The 25406-nt window shown below is 43.2% G+C and overlaps 1 pseudogene; it reads right to left on the bottom strand.

Moving 5' to 3' along the window:
* Positions 1-362: 362 nt before the first annotated feature.
* The window catches only part of LOC131403122 (adhesion G protein-coupled receptor E1-like), a 281846-nt pseudogene continuing 256802 nt past the window's right edge, over positions 363-25406 (bottom strand).

Below are 25406 nucleotides of genomic sequence, written 5' to 3'. Positions count from 1 at the left end.
GCCCTGAGCTAACATCCGTGCTAATCCTCCTCTTTTTGCTGAGGAAGACCGGCTCTGAGCTAACATCTATTGCCAATCTTCCTCCTTTTTTTTTCCCCCAAAGCCCCAGTAGATAGTTGTATGTCGTAGTTGCACATCCTTCTAGTTGCTGTATGTGGGACGTGGCCTCAGCGTGGCCGGAGAAGCGGTGCCTCGGTGCGCGCCCGGATCCGAACCCCGGCCGCCAGTAGCGTAGCACGCGCGCTTAACCGCCAAGCCACCGGGCCGGCCCTATGCTTTAATTTTAAATGATGCTAGTGTATTAGTTTACCATGTTCCTATGGTATCTATTTTGATCTTACCCTAAGGAGAAAAGAAATATACTATATACTCACCAAGATGATCACAGAGACTGGACCTATGAAACTCCAGATAAACCCTCCTGTTAGGTTGAACCAGCAACTGAAAAAAGAAGAATCAGTAAATATATATGAACTGTTCAGTACTGCCTCGGATAAATGTAAGATGCTTAAGGGATACTAAAATGTATGCAGTATGTTTCCCATCAAAATAATTCATAATTAGAGATGCATTAGGTGTTCAACTAAAGCGGCCACACGAGGTTCATGAGGGACAGGAATGTGGTTGGATGATGTCTGGTAGGTAGTCGCCTGGCGATTCAGTAAGGTAGAGTGAAAAATTCTGGGAATAAGTGGAGTGAGGCTGGGTTATGAAGGACCTGGAAAGATTGTAATAGGCAGTTTGACTTGATGTGAATTTGGTCTAGACCATTTGCTGGTTTTTGAATTTGAACAGCACAATGAAATTTTAAGAAAATTCTGAATGCAAAATATATTAGAATTGCAGCGAGAACTAATGTAGAGATTACCTAGAGAGCACAAGAATGGAGACAAGAAATCCCAAATATAATTAAAGGCTCTGAATAGAATAGAATAGAATGTTTATCAACATAGTTAGATAGAAATAGGAGTCCACAGATTTTTGCTAATTCAGAGGAGAATCTCAGAGTGCGAAGAATGTTTAGAGTAATGATGAGGACTTCAAGTGCTTCTAAAGACTGTCACATAACACTATATATTTAACAGCGTACTTGGGATTAAAAACAACACAAAAATACTCGTTTATCAGAAAAAATAATTTTAAGTTTTAAAACATTTAGAAAGCACCATGTATTCAGAGTGCTGAGGCCATTATCGTGGGTGGATAGGATTTAAGAAGAGGCACCTTTCTTGACATCAGTGAATTGGCCTCCTAACACTGTAACTAATCCAGAGAAATTTATTTAATTTCTGTTTGTATTGAGACAGGAGTTTTCTTTCTCCGAATTTCAATATGATTACATTTTCAACCACTACTCAGGCTGCTTTTTCGTGTATAAAATGTACGTGGGAGGTGGGGCTGAATGAGATTTTAGATAACCTCTAATACTCTGTACACCCCAGAAATTAATGATTCCATCTATATGATAGTTTACACTTGAGTGGTAATTCAGGGAACTCACCTGCTTACACTTTAAATGATAAACCATTTCCTCCTAACTCTCTGATATTGATGAGAGGAGGAAAAGCCCAAGAAGATGAGTAATTTGCTTCGTGTTGTGAATACAGTTATTTAGGCATGCAGCAAAATTTAGTTGAATGAGAACACCTTCCAGAAGTAGGCAAATCTGATACTGGCATAATTCACTGAACAAGAACTAATCACGACCTCTCTGAGTCTCTGTTTCCTCCCCTGTTAAGTGGGGACACAGGAATAAGCCCTACTTCAAATGCGGATACTGAGTATTAAATGGAATATTATATACAAAGCGTTTACCACGGAGCCTGGACATAGGAAACGGCAAGTGAGAACTGCTGGCACCACTGCTGTTAATATTATGGATGTCAATATTAATAATTATAATTGTCTTAAAAAGTTTCCTGTTGTTGTCCCTTGGTTTCCCGCGGAGAGAGGTGTACACACATTTCCCCATCAGCAGGAGTTCAGCACCCCACTCACAGTGTAGGTGTGCCGTATCCATGGGGGTTGAGCCCTGCAGACACAGCCACAATCACAGCTGGGATCCCATAGCCAAAAGGATACAGAAGCCTCTTCTTGAGTCTTTTTGTGCTGGTATAGTTGGCCACTTTGAGGTTCCTAACGGTGAGGAGGAGCTGCTGTCCTTCAAGGAGCATCCAGGCAAAAGAGGCCAAGTAGAGCTAGTGCAACACCCTTGCGATGATGGAACACAGCACCTGGAGGGGAGAGGAGAGTTAATGGAGTGCTTGATGGGCACAAAGAGCACACCACCTGCTATTCCTCAATGCTGTCTCAGGACACATTTAGTGGGAGAAGTTTGCTTAGCCTTCTTTGAATGTCCTTCTTTTGTTTAGTTTTGTTGACAAATAAATCTAGGATGTAATTTTATTCCCACTGTAGCATCACATTTGAACTACTGAAGAGAGATATAAACTTAGAAACATTAAATTTACAAGTAAATTTCACAATTTATCTTTTTAACTATAAAATATTGACACAGGACAAGGAAAGTATTCAATGTGTTAGAGGTTTAAGAACTAAAATAATCCCCGTTGTCTGCCTCCTTAGGTGGGCTGGCATTGAGTCTGAAGTCTTCTTCTAGAAAGACATGATTCCTTCCCCAACTACAAAGGTGTACAAAAACCAATTCTTCTAGAAAACTTGTGGCCTGCTAATCCCCCTGTGTATCTCATTCCTATCACACTTGATCATTGTTTGAAATGTTTCATTTATTATTTTCCATGCTCTCATTCCCACATGACTCCATGTTTCCTCAGCCCAGACCCAACCTCTTTGTGCTTCACTTCCCCCAAAACTGTTCCCCCGGCCCTGTGAATTTCCTGCCACATCTTTACTGAACTCTCCTCCAGCTCCTTGATTTTCCTCAAATCTGATTCTCCTTTGGAGATGCTACTTCACCTGCATCTGTCTTAAGTAGATTCCCTTCCATGTAGACTATGTGCCTTAAGGTCTGAAGGTGGGTCAGTATTCTTTTTACTCATTAACCCACTTTCCTGTCTATTATTCCTGCACAGAGAATCCTGCCATCCAGCTCCAGCTGTGTCATCCTTCACCCTTTCTTATCCTCGGCACTTGCTAATTACTGAGTGACTCCCGTTACGCTTTTACAATTTGAGTGCCTCCCCAGTTTCTGCCATTGTCCTGGATAACTTCAATATCCACTGCCTTGGCTTCTAAGTTTCTTGACCCCTTACCTTCAATAATCAACATTTCAATTTGAACACCTATTTCCACGGCCACACCATACTCCTTGCCATTAAATTCAGACATTCTTCTTTCTAAACTTGTCCTTCCAGGTTTTTAAAAGTGCAATCACTCCAAACATCCTTGTTCTTAAACTTTGCCAAGACACCAGGCTTGATCCTTGTGCTTTCTCCACACTAGTCTATTCCTTCTTTCATTCATCTCCTTCCCTGTCTATCCTCGACCTCAACTTATACTGCGTCATCCAGTCTATGCAATTATATTCAACTCCCTTGCTTTTTAATTCTTTTATGAAAATCAATTGGTAAAACTCTACTACCAGATAAGCCTAACTATCTGCCTCCATATTCCAATTAAGATACTGCCTAAGAACTAAAATAATGTATAGTTTTTTATGGTCTCTGACTAAAATGTGTTAACGTTGTGTAGAAATTCTTCTACATTTCCTTTATCTTTTCTGTTTTTTGTTTGTTTGTTTGTTTATTGTGGTAACATTGGTTTACAACATTGTATAAATTTCAGGTGTACCTCATTATACTTCTATTTCTGCACGGATTCCGTCATGTTCTCATGTTCACCACCCAAATACTAATTACAATCCATCACCAAATGTATGTGCCAAATTATCCCTTTCGCCCTCCTCTCTCCGCACTTCCCCTCTGGTAACCACCAATCCAATCCCTGTCTCTACGTGTTTGTTGTTATTATCTACTACTTAATGAGTGAGATCATACGGTATTTGACCTTCTGCCTCTGACTTATTTCACTTTGCATAATACCCTCAATGTCCATCCATGCTGTCATAAATGGCTGGATTTCTTTATTTCTTATGGCTGAGTAGCCTAAAGCTAATGTGATGAGATAATAGTCCATAGTATTAATAACTGAAATCTTTTACTTGAAACCCAGGATCTTCTTGCAGTCCCTAGGGAGGAATCATGTCCTTCTAAATCAGATCTACAAATATTGCCTACTGAATAACAGGAAGGAAGGGAGAGAGGGGAACTGATGGTCATGGCCTGTGACAGAAAGTTCAGAGGCATAACTTGCAGAGTTTTCCTGACCTGGGAAAGAAGATAAAAGTTGCCCATGATCTGATCACACAGAGGGAAGGACAAACCAAAGGGACAAGAGAGCATGAGGCTAAGAAACCAAGAGAGAACTCCAGAACAGGCTTACCATCCACAAGCCATTCCGGGGAGTTACAAGGAATTTGTTTATCCAGTCATTCAACAAATACTTATTGAGTACCTAGGATATGCCAGTTACTGTTGTAGGCACCTGGGGTGTATCTATGAACAAAATGGATAAAGATCTCTGCCCTGTGGAGTTTACATCCCAGCAGGGAAGACAGGAAGTAGACAAACAGAAATAAATAAAGTACATAGTCTCTTAGAGGGTAAAACATACCAAGAATAAAAGTAGAAAGAGGGACCAGCCCCATGGCTTAGCGGTTAAGTGCGCATGCTCTGCTACTGGAGGCCTGGGTTTGGATCCCGGGCGTGCACCGACGCACCGCTTCTCCGGCCATGCTGAGACGGCGTCCCACATACAGCAACTAGAAGGATGTGCAACTATGACATATAACTATCTACTGGGGCTTTGAGGAAAAAAAGGAGGAAGATTGGCAATAGATGTTAGCTTGGGGCCGGTCTTCCTCGCAAAAAAGAAAAAAGTAGAAAGAATGAGGGATCCAAAGTGGGTTGAGGAGTTAAAATTTGGTGTGGTGATGGTGGACCCCCCTGAGCTAGATTGCAGCCAAGGCCTGAAGAGTTGAGGGAATGGGCCAGGTATGTGGTATGGTCCTTGTGGCCCATCATAGCGATCCAGTAAGCCCCTATTTCCAGGAGACAGCCGCGCATTGCCTACTTTGGAATAAAACTTCTCTGTGTCCTCCAGATTCTTGTCAGCCCTCCGTGACCCATTCTGTGAAAGCCACCACCTTTGGACAACCCGGCACACGTCTGGAGCGAAGGGAGAAGGTAGATTCTTTGAGAAGGTGGCATGACTTCTGAAAGCCTTGGCGATGATCAAAGCCGAACGGGACAGAAACACATGATAAACTTGCCCATTGAGCTAGCATAGCAGTGGCACCCTCAACCAAAGTGGAATCCTTCTACTTCAGAATATCACCTAAAACACAACCCCAAATGGGCTTTTAGATACTTGGCCGTTTTGTTTTTGTTGTTCCTTCTTGATTGGGTTTATATTTCACAACTGACTCTCTCCGGGACTCAGCCTACATCTTGTGATAACTTTTTACTTTTATTTTTATTTTTTCAGGCTTATTTCATTTTGACCATTGGGTCATTACACTTCCTATTAATTATACTTATTAATATTTTTTCTTGCAAAAATTTTGTCAATTGCTATTCATGAAGTCACAAGTTCACTAGAAATAAAGCCAGGTATAAATGAACCCCCAAATGGATAGGATCTATGAAACCCTACATCCCCAATTTTCTGAGATTGCCTTGATTTTAAAATTCTGCTCCCAACATTATCACAACCTAGAAATTCAAGCATTATTTCCTACTCTGTCAATCACACTCAAACAGCCTGGAAATCGGTTGTTGACCAGGTATGACAAGGTGTTCTAATTTTTAGCTTAGAACATGTGGCCATGGGAGAAGTGGGTATTTACGTGTATGCGTGTGTGTGTGTGTATGCGTGCACATGGGCATGTACATTCACACTCACGTGTCCATCCACTTTGCAATTTGTCCTCTTTATGAGTCCTCAAGATTATTTCAGCCTTTCTACTGCCCTTATTTGGAAACAATCCCAAAAGCTAACATCTCCAGGAGCTGAGATTTGGTCCCCGGAATCATGAATCCCAAGTTCCCACAAGCCCTCATCCTTTGCTGGTTGAATTTTTCCTTTGGGTATGAAGAGAAAATGTTCCTAGGTAACTTTTACGACAATTCATTCTGTATCTATCCATATCTATACCCATATCTATGGATCCATTTTGTCCATATCTACCCAAAAGTCCAGTTCATTGGTCAAGGGTATGGGTTTGGATACTCAAGACCTCAGAGTTATATTTCTAAATGAGTTCTCACCCTATTTTTGCCTTCCCCCATTTTTTATAATCATTGCCCTTGTGAGGTACTGAGAATATGGTAAAGAAAACAGAGACTAATCTGGATCTAATGATGCTATAATGCCTTCTAGTATGATGGAGCATGGACAGTTTGAGCCTAGCTCAAAGGGAATACATTTGTGAAGGTTTAAATGAATCAAAAGCCCTCTTGCCATTGCAAGTGCCACTGTCCCCACTCAAGTTTTCCCATCATCCTAACAATCTGCCTCCACAACAAGCAGTGGGAACATAGGTAGAAGAACTGGAAGATGCCTTAATTCTCTTTTGGCCTCCCTTCTTTTGTGCTCTGGGCATCATACTCTGTATACCACTACCCACAAACCCTTAGAGGGTTCCAAATGAATATTCGCTTTCTTCCACATCTTGGCACCAAAAGTACTTTTTTAGTCTTTTCTCATATCCAACACCAGTATGTCTGATCGTACCATAAAATTGACCAGTCAATAAAGGGAAAGGAAGACAAGCTGGCCTAAGGTGAAAGGAAGTGAAAATATTAACCAGAGTAAGTTTGACTGCAGACTCTTGCCACTAACGCAAGGAGTGGCTATCAGCCCCTCCCAGTTCTGGTCAAAGTCCCTCATGCTCTTCTTCTAGATGGGATGACAGGGCTTCCTTGCACCTCACCCCTCCCTCCTTACAACTTCCATTTCCTTGAGTGTAAATTTGGGAAAGCATAATCTACATTACACGACTATTGTCAGGACTAAACGAGAGAATATGTGTAAAATCGACACATTGACCACCACATAGTCAAATTTAATAAATGGTGGTGGTGATGATGATAATTAATGAGTGCAAGCCATTTTAATTATTTTTAATGTTATTGCTTAATTCAGTTAAATGAAGCACTAAGTGCCTCCCCAAAACATGTACAGGTGCACATGGGCAAGGCTGCACTAGTTAGGAAAACTCCAGTCTGAGCAAGAAGACGTGAGCCCCATGACAGGCATCTTCCAATGTTCTCCAACCTCTCGTGGTGGCGGGTTCTCCTGGAGCCTTCATTTCCCATCTGAAAATGAGATTGGTGCTATCTTCTTGAACCTACCTCATAAATCCTATATGAAGAGATGATAAAGTGAATTGAATGATCTTTTCTACTCTAAACAAAACACAGCAAAACCACAAAACACGCATCTACCTTTTTTGAGGGAATATGTGAAATAATATATGATAACACACTGAGAACTCTCTGGTAAACCATGTTTTCCTGACTCAATCTAAGCACATGACTATGAGGGGAACATCTCTTAACCCTGGAAATAGCCTTTTCCAGGCCTTCAAATTCAATTTCAACAAATATTTATTAAATCCTACTATGTACCATGCACAATGGGAATGTTCCATATCTGCACATTCTGATACAGGAGCCACTAGCCCATGTGATTGTTGAGCACATAAAATGTGGCTAGTGTGACTGAGGAACTGAATTTTTAATTTTATTTAATATTAATAAATTTTAAATTAAATTTAAATGCCCACATGTGACCAGTGACTACCATATTGGACAGTACAGGAACAGACACTGGAGATTCAGCAGTGGTCAAAACAGCTAAAAGTCCTTGCTTTCCTGAAGCGTATGTTCTAGTAAGTGGAGAGTGGGGACAGACAGAAAGATAAATAAATAAAACACACAGTAAGCCAGATAGTGAAAAGTGCTGTAGAAAAAAAATAAAGCCAAAATGGAGGTAGGAAAGGTCAGAATTCTAAAAGGAGTAACGCACTTAACTTTTTTCATGCCCAGTAAATGTCTTGTAAAGGCAAACCTCTCAGATTTTATTTTAGGTATCACCTTAAGCAAACTGCAGAGTCCAGAGCACATAATTTCTGAATACATTCATGAATCAGGTGTCTGATTTGGACGGTTGCTTTTATCCTTCTCAACTCTGTACTCAAAATACACCACTTCTCACTTGGTACAATAATCAGGAATAATGTAGAGCTTAATGGAACGTCTCCATTAAAAGGTTTTGGAAATAATATATAAAATTAATGGTTTGCAAGAATAGTTTTAGACACTTGAAAACATAGCTAACCTAAAGACCTTCAATGCACCATGAATACATTCATTCCCCGACCAAAAACGAATCCCAAAATTGGTTTTGATTTTTACTCAAAATTCAAATGTCTGATGTCCTTAAATTGAACAAATGATATTTAAAAATATCTATATCAGCCTCCAACATCTGCAGATTGCAATTTGCATTTTGAAATTGGCTGCTTGAAATGAACGAGGATGAGCACGGCCACTCTCCCTTTCCTCCCTCTGGTTAGTTAATGAAATGCGAGAGGTCAACCCTTTGTCCTTAAATTAGTTCCCATAAAAATCTTTTTGTACTTTGCAGCTTGTTATGATGTCTTGAGGCTGAAGGAAACGTTGCCATTAATTGTGTCTTTGTTGAATACGGATATCTATTCAGAGTTAGTTGAACAGTTTCAAACAAAATTAGCATCGAGCGATACTCAGGGCCAGCTTTGGGTTGGTTATCAAAATATTTTTCTCTTTTTTTTTCCTTTTCTTTCTTTCTGTAAAAAAATTTTTTTTTAATCTCTAGGAGAATGCTCTTTGGCAAGTATGTATTATCTAATATATTCAGCTTTCAGTTGCTACTTTTTTCCAGATGAAAATGAGCTTAATTGAGGTTGTCCTTTTAAGATTGTAGAGCCCTGCAACATCTCACACAAAAGCATCTAGAGGCTTTTCATTTGTCTTGAGTATGTTTCAGATGTACAAATATTATTTACTTTAAATTCCAAATCAAAAGGTGCACAGTAACTGTTTTAAATAAAACATTTGTCAAGACTGAAATATATATAAATTCAAAGCGAGGCTTTTTTTTTTTTCCATTATCAAATCATTTATGGTGAGGGAGCTCAGTTAACAAATTTTAGGGTATGTATTGGAGGAACTGTTTAGCAACACACTTCAAGCAAGCACTTATTAAAGGAATTTATTTTCAGACCTCCAAAGATAAATGTTACAAACCCACTCTGCAGCTAAGCTATGGAGTAAGTTTTCCGTTTCAGATGCTTCTAAATGTTTGCTTGAATAAGATGGGGTAAAGCTTGATTTTGGAGAAGTGAAGTTGATGGGTGAAATGTACCCAGTGTGCTCTTCTACGGGGGCATTTTGAAGAAGTGAAGAAAAACATTCAGCTACAGGCTCAGCGCTATAAAACCAGGTTTGTAGTATGAGGGTCTTGAAGGCTGATGAATGGGACTCCAGCCCTGAGAGGGAAACCCTATTTTGTGAGCATTTAAATCGATACACTGGAAAGTATAACACCTCCTAGGGCACATCGAAGAAATTGTGAAAAATAAAATAAGATCTCTTTTTTTTTTTATGAAAGGAAAAAAAATAAAGCCCCAAGTACTACACTAACAAAGTAGATTAACTGGTTTAGCAATAAAATTCTCAAACAACCCAATGAAAGATAATTATTCCCTGTTGTAGGAAAGACAAAGGATACGAGTCTTTCTTTTCCCTCAATGAGGGGCTTGTTAATATCTTAAAAAGATTTTGTAGTGCTTTCTATTTTCTTTCATTTTCCTCCAGCTCCTTTCCTGAATATGGAACCAGAGTGTCCCTTGTTGTGAAACAGTCCCTGGGAAGAGGCGCTAACCTTGTATCGCTTTTAACTGTAATATACATTTTTCATTTTAAATGGAAGCTCATAATGACATTGTGTAGACGGGATTCCAGGCCCCCTGATTATCACCATGTCTCCTTGAGCTGTGCCTCTGGAAAAAAATGTGAAGGAGGTAGCCCTCTGGAATGAATAAATTCTGTAGCTGCCTGTAATTATTTATTAAAATAGGTTAAAGAAATAGGCTAAAAAGGAATCTGCCACCCATGTTAGAGATAGTGTAATAAGGGTACATAGAAAGGCAAAATTTACACCAGGGAGGAAAGAATGTTAAATATGTGTGTTCAAGAATATGGCCATCTCTGCATTGTTGGCTCACACGCAGACACACTCCCGGGTTTTTCATTTGGCCAGGTGGGCTGTGCTAATGAAAACGTGGGTTACTAATAAGGATGTGTATGTCTCTAATTAACATGAGAATTGAGTGGTAAACATAGCCAGGAGAGAATTCAAGAGATGGGCTAAAAGAGAAGCCAGTGCATCAGGAGGGGAGGGCGAGGAGGCGGGTTCCAGAGAAGAAATGGGTCAGCCCTTGTTCACATGGGTTTAATTTTGTCACTTGAGTCAAAATTGGAAACCCGTTTTCTAGTACAATTGCTTCTGTGTTTAGTAGGCACTGTATTTACAGGGTCCATTCATTGTGGGAGAATTTTATAAACTTAGCACTCCATCATCACACCATCTCGGGGGTCAACTTTCCACTTGTGCCTCTAGCTCTTACGCAAGGGCTTTTACAGTGTCTTCTAATATATAGGATTTATCCTCGGTTCTGAGAAGAGCTTTTAAACTTAATCCCTCGTTGGAGTACTAATTTGTTTCCTCATCCTTAAAAAGTACTTGTGATTAACTTTCATCAGATGCAATAGGTTTCTCTAGTATGGCCCCTCAAGAAATGTAGGTTTGTGAATTTTTTGTTTTGTTTTCTTGCTGTTGTTGTTTGTGACGGCTGGGGATGAGTACAGTGGAAGGGAGAGAAATTGATTATAGTTGCTGATATTATTATATTTCTTCTTTTTTTAAGTCTAAAAAATGTAACGGGAAATGATATTTGTGGACAGTTGCCTTAAAATATTTCAAATCATATTTGACTAAAGAAAACAAAAACTACCGCCTACTAAAAACAAAAAAAGGAGCCTTTAAAGATATGCTTTGATATGTCACAACTTATTTTTGCTTTTTCATTCTGGTTTTAACCATGACGTTTGAGTGGAATATTATGCCATGATGTTTATGTATGAAAAACAGAATACACTTGTATATGTTATAGAGAAGGAAGCTCTTTCTAGGAAAATGAACATTTTTCCTTTTCTTATGTTTTTGGGAATGATTTACCAAAGTAGCAAAATGACTCACTGTGAAGGCAGTGTTATCTGTAAAAATAATCAGTGTTCTACTTCCTTTCATACTTATAAGGCTAATATAACAAAGATGTTGCAGAGATTAAAAAATGTGTTAGAATCCTTTTAACCATATGAATACTTATGAATTTTATTGAAGCTCATACGTAACCACTCTATTTAACCAATTTAATAACATGTATATTTTTCTTAACATTTAATGCTAAACCCCCAAAACTGTGTCCAATGAAAATTTACGTTTCCTGCATAATATCTGCATTTCCTTGCTAATTTGTTAGGAAAAAAACTATGAATCTATGCAGAGAAATGCTTTGGATTTATTCTTTGAAAAGTAATACATGTTACATGTAGAGGGTAGTGGAACTACACTTACACATGAAGAGAAAGCAGAGACCTCCAGTGTCTCAGGTCGGAAAATGAAGAGAACTTATAAAAATGTACAGCTAGAAATGTCATTCCAGTGGATCTCCCCACCACAAAGTTATTACCGTGTGAACAACGTTCATTAGCTTCACCAATATTGTGCTTCTGTTTATTTGCCCATTACCATCTTCACAAAGTAAATCATTCCTGTTCCGCCCAGATCGCTTCCCTTCCCCCGCCCTCTGAAAACCGACATTTGCTACCTGTAAACAGGGGACACCCGCTCAGCGATAAGTATAATAGCTTAAATTGAATTTTCCTCTGAATGATTTAGTGAATACTGGAACACATTTTTACTTTGTTGTTTAGACTCAAGAAGGCATAAAATCTCCGCCATCTATTTATCATGTAGTTATTTTAATGTAAACATGTGTCCATTTAGATGAAGTGTTTTCATTATTAAGCTAATTCTGAAGCGTCTCAGATAGACCATGAGAAGGGAGCACAACTCTTGCTGATGGCGAACGAAAATCTGCCTCCGCTCAGCCTGCTGTCAGATACGTCTTCATTAGTTTTTTTCTCATTCACCAGTGGCAAATGCTGTATAAATGGAATGATGATCAGGTCCGCCTTGATAACTTGTCTTATCTCATTAGTTTTCACATCAAAGTTAATCAGCAATGTGAATTGTAATTGCTAGAGGAGACAATGCGTAGATCACTGGTCGTTTTTTTTTTTCCTCCTGTATGGCGTCTTGAAACATCAGCAGGCTGGCTGGAGCAGATAGGCTCAGGAGGAAAATGATGAGGAAGGCATAATAAGCAAGCTGCTCAGAATTAATGAGCTAACCCAATAAGAAAAGAATAGCCAATCAATGTGAGTTGGGCAAATATAATTTAGAAATAATTGCTTGATTGGTTGCCTATAGTAGACTGATTTGCCACACACAAGGATTAAGAATTAAGATGTCAAGGCAAAAAATAATTTGGCAACTGAGGGCATGTAATTTTTTGTTTCCTTCCCTTTATGATTGAAAGAGATGGGCATTTGATATGCTATTGGCCAGAATGAAAACATTAGACACCCTCTCGTTCTCTTTCTCCTCCCCTCACAATGCAGGCCCATTCAGAACACAATTGTGATACTCCTGGACAGGAGATGGAAAAGGTGCAGATTAAGAGAGGGAGAGAGTGTTCCCATTTATGGTAGTTATGCCCGAAGGATGAATGGGTTGGTACAAGGTGTTTGCATCCCCGCAAAGCTGCAGCATCATTTGGAGGCACGGCAAAGTGATAGATGCAGATGTTTGCAAAATACACAAATTGTCTGTCCTAGGCCGAAAGAGTTCTGATCACATCCTACATGTTCCCAGTGCAATTTTCCCTACAGTTATTCGCCAATTAGTAAAGGACCCTTGCTATATTCTTCTGTCTAAACTATTGGGAAGTTTCAGCCAGAAGGTAAATTTGCTTTGATCTACATTACACCTAATTGAGTCACCAGCAATGTCTCTATCCCAACATCAAGAAACGTGAAAATGTTAGATTATTTCACTGGGGATTAAACCCAATTTTCACGTGTTCTGCATTAACCTATTAAATAGGCTGGCTAATCTGCATTGCTAATGTGGCTGAGGCAGCTGTCACAGCTAAAGAAAAACATGATCGTGCAATCCTTGAATGAATGATTCCTGGCCTGATTAGTCTTAGTGAAGTTAGCTGAGCCCTGGTGATAAGGAAGGAAAATTCCCAGGTTGCCAATAGCTTTGAAAATTATCAGACTGTAAGCAAAAATATACCTCATGATTCACAGGTTTCGGTCCAAATGCCGAGTTGAGTGACATTATTTAAGACTGACTAAGGCTAACTTGAATTGTCACTCGCATAAATGTTTGTGTTTGTTTTAAGGAACTAATGTAATGGATGCAGATTTAAATGCTAATAGAAGCCAGCCAGACACATAAAACCCCAGGTGTTGTTACTCTGTTGGTCTTTTATTAACACAGATTAAATTGTAATATTTTCTAGATAAATTGGCAAAATCAGACAGATGCATGGCCCCCCAGAACGGTGGATAAGAACGACTCTTGCAAGACTTCTAGTTTTCTCATAGATGCACAAAGCACGCTTACACTTTCAAGACTGTCACTGTCAGGTTTTTTAAAAGAGAAAATTAGAAAAATGTGTGCAGTGTACGATGGTAATTAGTCTTCAGGTGGTGAGCATGATGTAGTCTATACAGAAATCGAAATATAATGATGTACACCTGAAATTTATGTTATAAACCAATGTTACCTCAATTAAAAAAAGAAAAAATATATATTTATAAGGATGAAAATTGGTTTCTAGTCATTGGCTAGAAGGACTTTCTCAGCTTGTCTGCTTTATTGCAAGGGTTGGGCATGTATGTTTCCTCATCCTGCACTTTGCTTGGAATCGGGCTTTGCTGCAATTTCAAGCCTTTGCTTGCTTCTCTCCATTTGATTTCAAAAGCAAGAGATCCACCATGATGGGTAATCTTCAGATGTGGAAAATGTTCAAGGGAGCTTGGTGGCTACAAATAGAGCTAGGAGTCCATTTAATCCGATTAGCAGTTCAGCACAATGGGCCTGCCCAACCCATTATGGGAAATGAAGCCTTTACTTTATTTGTTTCTATTAGCCAAGAATTAGTTTTCAGAAAAGTGGAATTTTGCCCCATCAGATTGCCCACACAATCAACAGAAAATAAATGAGGAAATAGTCTTATGTGTCAATATTTATCTTTTGGCCCTAATTGTCCACAGAGAGGACTTGTTGAGCGTGTAGAGCTGGCAGCCACGGTTTATCTGTGTGCTCTTGATTGCCTCTCCCATTGTGTAGGCACAGGAGCTGCTACTCGCAGGGTAATGACATCTCAAAGGCAGAGCGCCCTGGCTGGAGAATAAAGGCATTGTAAAGCTCTAAGAACACTGGATTGGAGAGCCAAGAAGAACCCTTGATGGCTGGGAAGGAAGGTAGACCCCAGCAAATTACAAGGCATTTGTGACTGGGTTTCAAATGTGGGGGCGGGGAGGGGTGTAGAATAAAAGGAGTGAAGAGATAGACTCATCCTTTTTCACCCAGGTTCCTGGGCATCTTCCTCTGCCCGTTTTCCAGGAAGCTCAGCTGGCTCCATGACTGTGGGGGTGCAGTCCTCTTCCTTTTGTTGCCTCTTGTTGGTTGCAAAGTTTTAATGTCTAAAATACTCTCACGTTTCTCTTAACGATAATGATAATCAAAGTCATTGTAACTAAAAATATTTGAGCACTCACTACATACCAGATATTTCTCTAAGCACCTGATATTTGACCTCCCCGAGGCCCCCTGAGACGGCTGCTATCATGAGGCCCATTTTTCACAAGTAGCTGGGGCCCCGCAAATAACTTGCCCAAGGTCACTCAGCCGGTGGCTATGGAGCCAGGCCTTGGGCGCAAGCAGTCTAACTCCACGCTGCTCATTACCCCTGGGCCCCAGAGTCCAGGCCCCGACCAGGGAGCCAGTGTCTCCTTAAATGTTGCGCCCCGCGCACCTCACTCGCCAAAGCACTGACCAGAGGCCCCTTTCCCAGAGACCTTCTTTCTGGCGGATGGCTGATCGCTCTCTCCCCATCCCGAAAAGCCCAAGCCCACACCAGTGGCAGAAGTGCAACGTGAGTCTCTCGCTCGCGGTCCCATCGACCAAGTGTTTTCAAAAGCACAATCCATTCAGTCCTCACACCGTCTTTTCCTGGAAGGAGGGACAGAAATTTCAATTATCCAAGCCTCCCTTAGGCCTCTCAGACCACGGCTACGTAGACTTTCGAGTCAGCGAAGATCACTCCTGAGGGGTCACGCCTCCGCAACTTATCTGGACTGCGGACAATGTCTGTGAACTGACCCCCTTTCCCTCGCTCTGTTGAAAGACACCCTCCCTTCTGGTTCCACAAGATGAGCTGTGCCTACCGATTCATTCCAAGAAGATAGCAAATGGATCCAATCACGGAGCACAGCACACGTTGGATTGGCCATAGACACAGATCCGTAATCTCTTCCATAACTCCAGCCTAGCACAAAGTTAACAGGCTCTTTTCTTTCCGGCTGGATCTGATAGCATTCCGGGAAGTCTTTGTATCGCTTATATCACAGGATCACTGTACCTGTGTGGGAGTTAACAAACCTGCAGTTATGAATTCCTGATATTATCTTTTAGTAAATTAGATCTGCCTTCCCTCTGAATAGCAGAGTTAAGAAAGCTGAGACAAGTTCTTAAAAAAATATTTCTTTGAAATCTATATTACTCACATATGGATTATTTTCTCTTTCTAGCAATTCTGCTGGGCTCATTCTTTGCTAATAATGTGATGCATCATCACAATGTCAAATATATTTTTGACCTCCAATAAGAGCATCTTAGAGAGACAGGACAGGCTCATTAACATTAGCATCAATGTCAACACTAGTTGCATGTCTGTGAGTTGCCCAGTTATATTTGACATGTGTATCAGTTTCCTGTTGCTGCTATAACTAATTACCACAAACTTAGTGGCTTAAAATGATACAGATTTATTCTTTTACAGTTCTGGAGGTCAGAAGTCCAAAATGGGTCTTAAAGGGCTAAGATAAGGGATCAGTGGGGCTGGTTCCTTCTGAGGCTTCAGGGGAGAATCCATTCCCTGCCCCCTCCAGTTTGTTGTTTTTTTGTGTGTGTGTGAGGAAGACCAGCCCTGAGCTAACATCCATGCCAATCTTCCTCTTTTTGCTGATGAAGACCGGCCCTGAGCTAACATCTATTGCCAATCCTCCTCCTTTCTTTTTCCCCAAAGCCCCAGTAGATAGTTGTATGTCATAGTTGCACATCCTTCTAGTTGCTGTATGTGGGACACGGCCTCAGCATGGCCGACAAGCGGTGCGTCGGTGAGCGCCCGGGATCCGAACCTGGGCTGCCAGTAGTGGAGCTCGACCACTTGGAGCGCGAACACTCAACCGCTAAGCCACTGGGCCGGCCCCCCAGCTCCAGTTTTGAGATGCTGCAACATTCCTTGGCTCATGGCCGCCTCACTCCAACATCTGCTTCTACCCTCACATCCCCTTCTCTCCCTCTTATAAAGACACTTGTGAGTATTTCAGGCCCACTCAGGTAATCCAGGATAATCTCCCCATCTCAAGAGCCTTAACTTGATCCCATCTGAAAAGCCCTGTTAGCCATATAAAGTAACATTCACAGTTTCCAGGAATTAAGACTTAGGTCTCTCTAGGGGGACCATTATTCAGCCTACCACAACATGCAATTGATTCTGGAAGAAAGGCAAAGTGCTTGTCAGTCATTCACTTATTCATTCGTCGTCCATCTGCAAACATTGACTTGTGGGCACTGTGCTTGGCACAAGGGCTGCAGCAGGGAGCAAGACAGTGTTCTCGTTGTGGAGTGCCAGTTCCGGGGAGTGAGCTGGCCATCCGCTGGGCAATCACACTGGAAGTTAGTTCATTGCTGGGGAGGTACAAGTGGGAAAGGAAGAGTTGAGAGAACAAATGAGGGGGAGCTAGAGCTAATCCTGCCTGGAGGGGCGCTAGTGTCCAGCAAGTCCTCCCTGAGAAAATGCCCATTAGGCCAGGAGCTGAGGGAAGTGTAGGGCTTCACCAGGGGAAGAGGTTCCCTAAAGGTGGACAAACCAAGAGGACAAAGTGACCAGCCAAGCCTCCAATCTCTGTCAATCTAGAAGAGAAGCGTTTAACTGCAGGGACAATGATTTTTACTTGGTCTGCTGTAGTCAAAGTCGGGGTCCCTGCTGAGTGAGCACCCATGTTTGTGTTATTTGCTAAAAGGGCAAGGGATCTCTGGAGGTGGGAAGAAGGCAGGGCAAGCTCTGTGTGTGCCCGGCGGCTAAGGAGGCAGAAAGCTTCCTCAGTCTTCCAGTTCTTAAGCCCAGCCCTTATCTGAGGAGAGGCGGCCTTTTGTTGTGTTTATTCCACTCTTTTGCAGGGTTAAATGTGGTGCAGAGCCCAATTGGCCCTGCTTCCTAGAAGGGCCAGGTGTAAAGAGTTTGTGACAGACCAGCTTTCCTCCCTTCTGATTGGACTAGGACGTCAAACAGCTTCCACAACCAAAATGCCATATACTAAGTTTATTTACACAGCCTCAGAATAGCTCCCCGTAAAATACTTAATCATTACAAAGGGAAAATAGTAAATTCACAGTGAAGAAGCCTGGTAGACAACTCCTTAACCCAGTGATCAGAATTAACACAACCAGTAATGGGACAACTTGACGTCATGCACCTCTTAATAGGATGCACTGAAAAGGATGCGATAGCCCTTCTGGGGTCTTCCTGCCCAAAACGCATCCCCTCAATATAATCATGAGGAAATATCACACAAACTCAATTGAGAGATTTTCTACCAAATAGCTGACTTGTACTCTTCAAAGCTGTCATTATCACAAAAGATGTATCTACTTTTTGTCTTTATAGATTTGCCTATTCTGGTTATTGGATATAAATGGAATCATACAATGTCTAGTCCTTTGTGACTGGCTTCTTTCACTCAGCATGATGTTTTCAAGATTTGTAGCACGTATCAGTACGCATTTCTTTTTATTGCCAAATAATAGTTTGTTGTTTGGATATATTACATTCTGTTTAGCCATTCATCAGTTGATGGGAATTTGGATTGTTTCTGCTTTTTGTCTATTATGAATAATGCTTCTATGAACACTCATATACAAGTTTTTGTGTGGACAAAGTTGTCATTTCTCCTGGGTGTATACCTAGGGGTGGAACTGCTGGGTCATATGCTAACTCTATGTTTAACCTTTTGAGGTACTGTCAGACTGTTTTCTAAAGTGGCTGTGTTATTTCACATTCCCACCAACAGTGTATGAGGGTTCCAATTTCTCTACATTCTCACCAACACTTGTTATTTTCTTTCTTATTTTAGTCATCCTAGTACATTTGAAGTGGTATTTCATTGTGGTTTTGATTCTTCATACTATTCTTAAAACTTTCCTTTCCATCTAAAATTATGTCAAAATAGAAAATGAAAAGAAAAATGTCCTGAACCATAATTACTCTGTAATGAAAGGACTTTGAAGTGAAGTCCTATCTTTCTCTTAAGCTGAGCTGATGAGCAAACAAATAGATCCTGAGGACAAGAGCAAGCTAGTGACCTGAGTTCTAGAAATTTGGATACTTCTGGGGTTCAGTGTTTCCACTCATTTACCCAAAAAACATTTATCAAGCCCCAGTTAAAATAAGTTACTAATAAGATGACTATGGGGAAATGTGTATTGCTGTCCTTGTCATGTAAAAGTGAACTGCTTTCGAAGCTCTTTTTGGATGGAGATTGAAAAAACACATTCACAAATGCAATAAATGCATATCAAGTACCAAAGGCTATATTTATCTGTTCCAGTAAGATACCACATTAAGCATTGCAACTATGATTAGAGCTATCATTTGGTTAAGTTTATGGTAGTTCACTGTCATCTGCTGTAACCTATCTGGTTTTTGCTGAAACTCACACAGGTGAACTAGATGAGGATATGATGGGGACCACCACTTTTGCATTCTTAAAGTCTTTGAGGGTGATGCAATTCCTCCTGGGATGTCATGATTCTATCTTGGCCAGGACCAGGGAGGAGCAGTTTTAAGGGCTTCCACTTGGACCTTCCTTCAATACTATCTCTTAATCCACATTAACAGGGACTCAACATGAGGATTCTGCCAGCTGCTAAGGATCTCCATCCTGATTATGCATATGTGTACTGGGAAAATAACTTTAAGATAGGTGTGAGGACCCATTGGAAACACTGTCAGATGGACTTGGGCCAAAATTCAATTTGTCATCTGATCTGCATAAATCCCTAATAGAGGCCACAATGCTGTTTTAGATCCCTTGGTGTCCGTGTCAGCTCGGATCTGTATCAAATAGCTCTCTAAAGGTTAGGGTATTTCCTCTTCTCTAGTGCACTTAACTATGGCAAATGGCCAATGGTGGTCTAACGACTGAAAACCAGATAGGACACAGGGTAAGTTTATAGAAGAAAGTAGAGGAAACTCAAAAATCCCAGATTCATACAAAGAACATGGACTTTGGATCCATGCATATCTGGGTTGGATGCCTGCGCTACCACTCATCGGCCAAGCAAGGCTCTACATCATCTGTAAAGTGGTATTGTTAATGCCCACCTTGCAGGGACATTCCAAATAAATATATAGAGCAGAAGACACAGAGGAGGATCTCATTAAATAAGTAGCTGTTTCTGTTAATATTACCAATGGGATGTCCATTGGTCATGAGTCATGGTTCATGCAGCAGACGAATGTTCATGTGGCACAGTCTTAGCCAGTTGAATTTTGAGACCTTTATGAGTACGGAACAGTTTCACCTGGAACTTGGAGGCAACAAAACAGTGAGCACCTGCACATAATAAAGAAAGTGTGTCTTTGGGGCAACTGGATTTTACCAAGGAGCAGGAAATTAGTCTGAAATGATATGCTAATGAATACAAGGAGACAGATTTATACACTGCCTTAGTTAGGATCCTGCAAAAGCGGAGTCTCAGTTAAGGACTTGGGTGCTGGCAGTTTATTTGGGAGGTGATTCCAAGGAAGGAATGGGGAGAGTCATATAGAAGAGAAAAATCCAGTAAAATGTGTGCTAAGATTGTTACTGCTGTAGGCAACTGAGGCTCAGTTCTGTTAGGAAATCACATAAAATGCACATCTGTATTGTTGCTTCAAAAGACTAGAAGATGAGAAATTTATCTTTTAACTCCTATCAGCAATTGTTTGAGGGTTACCCCTGGAGGCCTTGGTTCCAGCCTAGCTGGGGGCACCTGTGGCTGAGTATGGCTCCAAGAACCCTAACAAGGCAGGTGGAGCTCTGCGATGGGTCCTTGAAGCGGTCACTAAAACGACTTAGGAGATACCTGCCACAGCTAAAGCCAGAGGCCAGCTTAGGGCGTGTTATACAGGACACAAAAGAGGCTCCTACATATATTCGACGTTTTCAGATTTCATTATTATTCCTTGGCTAAGCCACTGAGGTGTAGTGTTTTCAACTAGCCTCAGTTTACCCATCTGCAGTAGTTTCACAGAAGACCATAAGGATTTTGCATTTGTTATACGGCTTTCTGGCATTTACTTCTGAGGATGCCTACCATAAAGCAGGAAATTGCTTGAGAATATTTTAAACATTATGGCCTTTCCTGATGCACAGTCACTTTGCATAGGCAGGAAGCGGAGAGCGTGGGGTAACAGGTCCAGCATAAATATCGGAAGCAAAACATAGTACTTGGATTTGGAAGGGTGTCTAAATGATTTGGGTTCTACAAACATAGCATTTTTGGCACCTTGGGGCAGCTATAATCCTGTGTCCATAAATTTCATTTTATTTTAAGAGGATCTGCGCCTATTTTCCTTTGGCTGATAAGAAGTGTCCTCGCAATATGAATATACTTCAAAGCTTTTGTAAAAATTCATTTGGCTCTACCTAAGAAATTTCCCAGTTTTCCATTTTGGGCCTGGGAACAATGGAAATAGCTTTCTTTTAATTGATTCTGGAGAGAATTGTAATCACTTTTTGGCGTGGGCCTCAGCTTTGGGGGGTGAAAGAGGTGCTGTGTTGATCGGCTCTCGAGCTTCTTGGTGACCCCACATGCACGTCCACAACGCCAGGGTCCACTCCACTTCCTCCAAAGCCTGTGCCGGCGGGATGACCACGGGGGACTGGCAGACAGAACGGAGGTCGAAGCCTCCGTGTCAGGCCAGTTTCCCTGTGATTCCCCTCCCCCCCTCAAAAACAGACAGAAGAGATGGGTTTTCTCTGGATGAAATTTTTACTGTCAAGTCCTCTGAATCAGCCTTTAGTATTATGAGCCACAGTTTGGCATATGCTTTTGTGATTTCAAGAACGCTCTTTCTCTCAGGACAGAATGGGCCTCCGGTGTCACATGGTGAAATACGTCCTTCTTCCTCGGCATCACTTTCCTCCTCTTTAAAACTTGGAGCCTATTGGTTTGGACTGTTTTGATTGCAAGTGACCGAAACTGATCTGGAACAGCTTAAACACATAGGGGGCCCTATCACAGGGGTCCTCAGCTGTTTTATGGGGACAAGGGCAGCAATCCAGAGCTGTGAGAGGAATGTGTCTGGCCTCAGGAACAACTGGCTCTAAGGACACACTGAGTCCCCAGCAGACTCTCTCTTCATCTCCCAGACGTGTCCCTTGCTATACATCTGCATAACTCCTCTCTCTATATGTGGATTACTTCTTCTGTCTCTCTGGCCCATGAGGGAAAACTATGCAGCCCTGGACAATTTCCAAGTATAATGTCATAAAGCCCAGCTCCCAACAGGAGGACAGATGTTTCAGCTCCATAATTCCCACAGAAAAACTCTAATTGGCTCACTTCGCACCAATCAACTGTAATCAGGGTTCCATTCAAGGAATAACATGGCAGATGCCTCTATAACCACAGTGAGAAGTCCCCAGAGAAAAGGAGATCATAGATTGCCAAACCATAATTCTCTCTTACCAAGGGGTTGGACCCAGTGATTACTAAGGGTCCTTCTAGCTTTAACAGCCCACCTTGCATTCTCTGCTTGACTTAAGCTGACTCTCATTTCAAAGGAGCTAATGATTGTGTGTTTCTTAAACAGAGGTATAAGTTTGCTCTAGCCAGAGGCTGAGCCTATGATAGTGGAACCAGAAGCATCCGCAGTTACTAATGCTGCCAAGTCCCCTCTATCCTTGGGCTTTTCATTCCAGGAGCCGTCACACATCTAAGCTTACAAACAGCTCCCTGGGCACACCATAATACCCAGCTGAATATCCTGCCAGCTGAGGGTGCCTTTGTCCTGAGTTACACCAGGAATCCTGCACAACGGAGCTGACGACTTCCAGGTTGGGGCTGTGGCCTCCACTGAGGCTGGACCAGGGTGAGATGTGCTGTCAAGCTTACTCCTGTGGGCTCGGTCAGGATCAGCTTCACTGAGAGCCTGGCTCCTTTCTGTCTGTTGGCCAGGGCACTCCCTTGGTTTTCTTCTGCGTGGGCCTCTGCATAGGGGAGCTCAGGACGTCCATGTATGTCCCCAGGTCCAGGGGTTAGACAGACTGAGAGAGGGGAACAAGGGGAGAGGGAAGAGGGAACACAAGAGAGCGAGTGAGAGAGAATGACAGCCTCGGTGATGGAATCTGGGAAGGGTCGTCCTGTCACTTGTGCTGGGTCTGCTGGTCAGAAGCCAGTCCCTAAGCAGTCAGTGGTCCACAGGGACGTATAGAACAGGCAGGGAGCTCATCCCTGCAGGGGCACGCTGACCTTGACTCGAGTGTCCTGGTGGCGAAAGGCTCCCTTCCTACCTGGGCTGATCCTGCGTTGAGCTCAGATCCTCCTCCTTGGGAGTGTTGCTCATCGCGGCCCGGGTGTGCTCTCCCGGGTTCCCTGGGCTCCTGTCCCCTCCAGGAGGGAGATGTACACTGAGGGGGCTGAGGCCAGAGCAGGCAGGGACCACTCCACCCTCCCAGCTCATTTGCTTCCTTCCCCAGGAGGGCTGACTCCTCAGGAGCCTCTCCTCACTGCTCACCATCTTCTCTGCTCTGAGAGCACCTCGTTTCAGCCTCTGAAGAAGACCTGGGGAGAAGTTTCCAGGTGGGAAGGCCTCTTTCCATGGGAGCCCCAGAGTGGACAGGGACCTTCGACAGGGCTGGGCATTGTCCCCTCAGTCAACTTGGACTTCCTGGGAGGCAGCAACCCCTGGGGGCAGGGCCTAGGCTGGTGGCAGGTCTCTAAGCATCCCCACAATGCCCATCTCCTGGTCTCACCTGATTGAGCACAGGCCTGCACAAGCACACCACCTTCCAGACCCCCTGGGGTTACGTGCAGCCCATCAAGGCCGCTGTGTCTGTCTCATCGTGTGGTTGTCCGTCTCACCTTCCTGGCTGATTCGCTGCTCTGTTCTAGATCCAACCTCAGGCGGCTGCAAAGTTGACCTTCCATGTCAGCTTGCCACTGAGATGGCTACTGTTTCCAGAAATGCTTAGGGGCCGGGCTTTGCCCACGCATGGCGACATCAAGTGGGCAACCTCTGACAGTGAAGCCACCCCCATTCAGGCTTGGGCCGCTCACAGGGCCGTCACACTGAGGGGGTGGGGACGGGACCTGCCCTGGGCAAAAACACCACGACTCTCACTGTTCTTCCCTCAGCTTCAAATGCTCCTCAGTTGGTTGTATGTCTTTGGTCTCTTCTCAGAGGTTGTTTTCTGACAGCACGTCCGGTGTGATCATGGCTTTCCGGGAAGAGGATTGGCTGAATTCCTCACTCAACCATTCGGTGCGTCCTGCCGACCCACGCCGATCACTTTCTGAAGGCGCATCCTTTCAGCAATCTGAGGACCCAAGATTGTGAGTCTGTGTCCTGGAGGGATTTTGAGAAGAGCTGGTGGGATGGCAGTATTGCAAAGCATCAAGTCTTGCTTCCAGAAAGCTCTCTGGGATCCTCATCATCTTGCTGTTTTGGAGTCAAAGCCTTGAGATCTTTAAAAAGCCAGCAATGTTAGAACATGGGCAGAACAAACAAAAGTCTCTGGGCTCCAACACCAACTAAAATATTCTGAATTTCTAGTAACCTGAGACAAGTGGAAAGGAATTGGGAGTGTGGAGTGGAGGGGCGGTTTGGGGCAACTACGCGTCTGGGAGGAGAAATGCCATGCAGAGCAGCCTTTCTGGGGGCATACGTGTGGGACGTGTGTGCAGACCCCCGCTGCAGACATTGCTGCTGCTGCCCTTCAGTTCCCTCAGCCCACTTGAGTCCCTGCAGTCCCCGGGAGCCAGTCCCCGGCAGGCCCACAGTGTCCCCCTGGAGCACCTGCATCCACTCTCTGCCTGAGGGCTCTCTCCTGCAGCGGGAGCTTCCTCTGCTGCAAGCCTGTGCCAGCCTGTAGCACAGAAGCCTTCACGACCCGGGGTAAACCCTCCACCCACGGGCACAGAGCCAGTCCGGGTGGGATCTCGTCTCCCGACAGGACTAGGAGGGATGCTCACCTCAGTGCTCCCTCGTCAGGCCCCGCCCTGGCGCTCCTCCTCCAGGCTCCCTTCCCCATGGCCTCCCTCGGGCCTCCTCCCTCACCTGCAGACAAACCACTCGCCCTATGTCCTTGTCTGCGTTGGGGCCCAGACTCTGCAGAGGCTGCACGCTGGCTGTGACGTTGAGCAGGTCGTCCAGCCTCCTGGACTTGAGCTTCCTCACCTGTGAGATGGGGCCACAGGCCTGCCTCTCGGAGTCGCCAGAGGAGACGCAGCGTGGGGAGACGCACACCGCTGCAAAGAAGGACGCCCGCTGATCACCCAGGGAAAACCCCAACCTTGCCAAAGCAACAGGAGCTCGCGAGGCTGCGGGAGGAACGCGGGCAGCCTGTCCACACAACGTGGAGAGTCGCTGACGAGTGTGGCCGTGCAGGGTAGGCCCCCGGACAGTGGAAGAGCCATTCGACAAGGAGGGGGACAGGACAGAGGCTTCCAAGGAGAAAGATTTAAGTGTTGGAGGATCACAGAGGCCTTAGGAAAATCATGAGGCCCTGGAACATGTTTACTGAAATGCTGTTATTGGCCGGAAGAATGTGATACAATACCCAGTCCACTCTGGATTACTTCTCATTGGTTGTAGGAATGAGTGCACACTTGTGATTAGAACCCACATT

The sequence above is a fragment of the Diceros bicornis genome, unplaced genomic scaffold, assembly GCF_020826845.1.
Source record: "Diceros bicornis minor isolate mBicDic1 unplaced genomic scaffold, mDicBic1.mat.cur scaffold_55_ctg1, whole genome shotgun sequence".
Classification (NCBI taxonomy): Eukaryota; Metazoa; Chordata; class Mammalia; order Perissodactyla; family Rhinocerotidae; genus Diceros; species Diceros bicornis.
The sequence above is the reverse complement of the archived record's forward strand: the minus strand, read 5'-3'. Positions and strand labels throughout refer to the sequence as shown.